At 35.2% G+C, this 5,112-nt stretch overlaps 1 protein-coding gene across 1 annotated transcript in view; it reads left to right on the top strand.

Annotated features, from left to right (window-relative positions):
- Nucleotides 1–5,112, top strand: part of stag1a (stromal antigen 1a) — a 44,099-nt gene that overhangs the window by 21,438 nt on the left and 17,549 nt on the right. The gene's annotated exons all lie outside the window — the stretch shown is intronic.

The following is a 5,112-nucleotide window of genomic DNA, read 5'->3' as shown; positions in this document are numbered from 1 at the left end:
ATTTTGGCTAATTTAGGATTTTTTTCAGGTTTTTTGGGCTAATTTTGAGTTAGGCTAAAATTTGTTAGCTACATGCTAGCTATTTTGGCTAGTTTAGGCTAATTTTGAGTTAGGCTAATATATTTCAGCTACATTTTAGCTATTTTGGTTAATTTAGGCTTTTTTGTTTTTTAGGCTAATTTTAATATTTCAGCTACATGCTAGCTGTTTGGCTAATTTGGGCTTTTTTGGCTATTTTGAAGCTTAGCTAATATTTCAGCTACATTGTAGCTATTTTGGCTAATTTAGGCTATTTCGTTTTTTTAGGTTAACTTTAATATTTCAGCCACATGCTAGCTGTTTTGACTAATTTAGGATTTTGTCAGTTTTTTGGGCTAATTTTGAGTTTAACTAATATTCCAGCTACATGCTACCTATTTTTGGCTAATTTAGGCTTTTTTGGGCTATTTTGAAGCTCAGCTAATATTTCAGCTACATGCTAGCTAGCTGTTTTGACCAACTCTAGCTTTTTTCTGTTTCTTAGGCTAATTTGGCATTTAACTAATATTTTAGCTGGCTATCGGCTATCAGCTTCAGAGGTTTCAGCTATCAGCTTTAGCGTTTTTAGCTATCAATTTCAGCATCTTCAGCTATCAGCACTAGCAGCTTCAACAGCCAAATTCAGCTTACAGCATTCACACACTAGCAGGTAATGATATATATTTAGTTTTTAGCTAGTTTGAAGCTAATGATGGTTAAGATGTGTGTTTTAAATCCAGTTTGCACATGACCCGATTAGTTGACTAATCTGAAAAAGTAATTGGTGATTAGTTGACTATTAAAATAATCGTTTGTGGCAGCACTGTTGCAGAACAACACAGTTCACCTGAAAAACCTGTCATTACCTCCTCTGACCAATCACGTGCCTCTTGGCCATTTTACTCATTCTGGGATAATGTAGTCAAATGCCATGACACAACTTTTATTTGCTTAAATTCTCCATTCATTGATTTACTTCTTGTCCGAAAAATATGCAAATTCTCTGGTAAAACGACTGATGTTTTATTCTGAAGAATTAAAAGTCTTCCAAAAAACTGCTTGACATACAAGAAACAGGAGGAGTTATGTCCAGTGCTTATACAGTCAATGGTAGTTACAGAGGGTAAATGAAAACATGACTCTGGCATTACTAAAAGACTTGTTTAACGAGAGGCAGTGATTTTGTGAATGGGTCTTTTCCTGTTTGGAGGTTATTTTCTTTGGCTATTCTCAGTCCAAACGATGTTCTAGAAAAGAACACAGTTTTGTTTTTGTTTTTATTTTACCTAAAAACGGCATAATCGTAATTAAAAAAAACACTGGAAACGCTTTGGGACGGAACTTGAAACATCATTTTAAAGAACAAAAAAGCTGCATTTACAAACACTTATCTGTGTTTCCTAAAGTTATTTACCAAACTTTCACTAGAGGTTTCTGGGGATGGAACTGAAGCGTAACCCGATGCTGCCGAGTCCTTCAGGAGTCGCTCAGTCAGATTTTGGAGCACGTCTGTAGGCAGTGCTGTTGTTTTGCTCTTTTCTCACTACGGTCCCTCCCGTCTCAACTCACCCAATCAAATATGCCATCACCGCTGGGCTTATGACCCACACTAGTTGCTATAGCAACACCGGCCTGCCTCTTAGAGGACATGTTGTGCATGTTAAGTGACTCTGATGCTCACTCGTTGTCTCTGCACTCTTCCTTAAGTAGATCCACACACACACACATGCACTGCTATATAAAGAAGTACAGTTCTGTGGGCCAAGTTTTAGTATTATAAAGTACCAATTTGTCCTTGTTTTTATAGAATTTAAACTTTTTTCCCCAGATATATCTGTGCCTGTACTTTATTGATATTATCACCTGCTGTGTTCAAAAGATTATTTGTGACAGAAGACTTTTGTACTCAAATTTCACTAACTGAATGCTTCTGCTCTTTTAAATTCAAAATAATTTAAATTTCCATTGGTTTAGTGAGAGACAGAGATTTCAAAAGCAGCGTAGTAGAAGTATTTAATTACTGAAATTCTTTATTGGGATTTCTATTTTCACTGTGACAACTGCACGTTCAAAAACACGTGGTTTTTAATGCGCCTCTAGCATACGGTGTTCACATTGGACCGTTGCTACTCCATGAAGTTATATTTGTGCCACCACGCTTAGAATTCACCACGAACCCTCTTGTCTCTGATTGGCTGTTTGGTGGCACAAATATCACGTAAAATCAAAGATAGGGAGAAAGCGAGATGAGACACTACGCATCTGAAAACATTTGTACCACAAACATTTATTTTGAAAGCAAAAAAGGTATATTTGTATTTGCTACATACAAGATTTTGTTTTCACACCTGAACATTTTGTTTGCAATTTAGGAAATTTTGATCTCAAAACTGTGACTTAAAGTTCTCAATGTGGTGGCACATAGAGACACTTGAAAGTAGGGCTGGGTTGATAAAACCGAGTAATCGATTTGAATCAATCTAAGCTCAATAAATCAATAATCGATCCATAAAAACAGAGTTCAATCTAGCATGTAAAGCTAAAGTCCGCTAGCTTGATACTAACGTTAAATTGAATTTCCCATAGGATGGCTCTTGAAAATGCTTATTGATATTTATTATTAATGTATTTCTAAACAAATGCTTTTAAATATTTAAACTGCGTAAGCTCAAAATTTAATTAAGTGGATCGAGAGAATTGAAAAAAATCAGATTCTGTAAATTATTATTGATACCAGCCCTATGTAAAAGCAAGAGCTTTGAACGTGGAAGCCTAAAATTAGCATAAACGTGTGTTTACATCGACTTTTGATTTAAAACAGTTCCCTGAACACGTTTCTGATCCTGGTGTGAACGTAGCATCAGATATTCTTCTTCCTTTAGCTGTATTTTATTTTAAATTTTCATTTTTTCTCCTCAGTAGTAGAATTAAATTTAACAAGTCTTCAGCTAAAAAAATCTGGAATATCTTTATTTATTTTTTTTTTTTTGAATCTTTCTGTAATCGAGTTTAACCATCGCTGAAGTTTATAAATCTGTTAAAACAAATAAAAAAAAATACACAGTTCAAATTTAAGTGATTACATTATTTTATTTGTGGCCTTCACAGCAGTAGTTTGCTTGAATGGAAAAAAAATCAGCTGTATATTTATTTTTCTAGTATTTAATGTTCGTGCACCTTTCGCTTACAATTTTCTGTTTTTTTCTTTTTTTTAGTGTGGCTCATTTATAAAACAGACTTATTACTTATACCACATATATATATAAAATACTGTCATATTCATAAGAAGAAATCTTCAACTAAACATTTACTCTAAGGTTGTATTTATGCTTCTTCTTGCTACATTAGAATTTTAGTTTGTTTTTATGTCAACAGAAAAGGAAAAATTTAATAAATCTGCTTCAAATCTTCTACTGGGAGAAACATTTTTAACCTCCGTTTATCACCTTAAGCATGAAATGTCAGACTCATAAGAAATAAGATTCAAAAATAATCCCTCGAAATCATAAATTACTGATAATATTTTCTGTTCCTTGTACCTTTATACTCCTAAAAAATGAACAGCGATGTTCACTTTCCTTTTTTTTTTCTTTTTCTTTGCAGCATCCTTTTATTTGTTCAGGAGAAAACCTGAAAAGAGACTTTTTGAGTCCAAGCTGGCAGCTTCAATGGTTTCCTCAAATAATTTAATAGTTGTTCAGAAGACTCGGAGCAAATAATTTAACGCCTCCTGTTGAAGCCGCTCCACTCTAGAGCGTGTGAAAAAGCAGAGAGCGCTCCACTGTCTGGAAAATAAGACGAGCCAGCGCGCCTGGAGAATGACTTTGTCATTTGTTGATAATGGTTCAGACAGGCCTGCGGTGCACACACACACAGACACACTAGAACAACACTCGCTCAAATGAAATCAGCTTCTGTCACTTTAGGGAGATATTAACTGATGATGATGAAAGAAAAGTAGATATCTGTTAGGACGATGAGAAAGGGCTCTCAAACGTAAAGAGGTGCATGATGGGTTTCATCAGACAATATGGGTTATTAATTATAAACAGTATTAATGATCAGATGGTCAAAAATTTAAATGCAGATTATAGATTAGGGTTCATCGAGGCAAAATCTTTGGTCACAATCGAAAAAAGTTGATTCTTTTATTTTACAAAAGTAATTCCTCCTTAAGTAGTTTTGCATTTACACAAAACACACTTATTTTTTTGTTGTTCCTTTCATTTAAATGATTCCTGCATATGTTGTTTGGGGGATTTTGCTTTGCTGTTTGTAAGCAATGGAGTCTGAGACGTTTCGGATCTTCTCGTGGGAAGCAGACAGCAGGCCGGTCTGTGATCTGTGTGTGCATGAGCGGGAAAAAAGTCTGGTCTCTGCTGCTCCTGTTATTTCACACTATAAACACTAAGTGGAAGACAGCATTTAAATACACACTCTCTTAGCCTGCCCCCTACTGTTCCCCAGGCCTACCTTCAAACACACATGCATGCATTTTCAGGTACTCTGGGGAAAATAAACCCCCAAAATTATCTCTGGGTGAACAGGATCGTTCTGGAACTGAGACAGAACCGAAATGAGCCTGACTTGATTTTCCCGGAGCTTTTTTTTCAATTATAACCCAATTAAGGTGCTCAGAGAGAGGCTGAGGGCAGAGCACTTTGTGGAGGATGCTGCCTCTTTTGGTCCAAAATGGTATTTCTCAGACTATTCTTATTCGGGGTTAGATTTCTAAAAAAGTTGTTTTATTTCCCATTTAAAAAAAATAATATTTCCATAAGGAAGATGTTTTGTCTCTGTTGTTTTGGACATATTTAGTATTTTCTGGATTCCTTATTGTCTTCATTCAGATCATTTTGTCCAACTTTACAAGTCAAATCTAAACTAAAAAACAACACATTTGCTTTTTTTCAACACTTTTCTTAATATATTTTACATTTAAAGCTGCCGTCTTTAATATTAAACCTTATTTCTAAACCGTTTCCGTGGAGAAATCCTTCCCTCCCTCCTAATGCTGTAGTTACCAAATTGACCAGTTGGTGTCGCCCTTTCACCCTTTTCCACTCATTCTGCTTCCACTACACTTTCTTTGCA

Source organism: Oryzias melastigma, linkage group LG22, assembly GCF_002922805.2.
Source record: "Oryzias melastigma strain HK-1 linkage group LG22, ASM292280v2, whole genome shotgun sequence".
Lineage (NCBI taxonomy): Eukaryota > Metazoa > Chordata > Actinopteri > Beloniformes > Adrianichthyidae > Oryzias > Oryzias melastigma.
The sequence above is the reverse complement of the archived record's forward strand: the minus strand, read 5'-3'. Positions and strand labels throughout refer to the sequence as shown.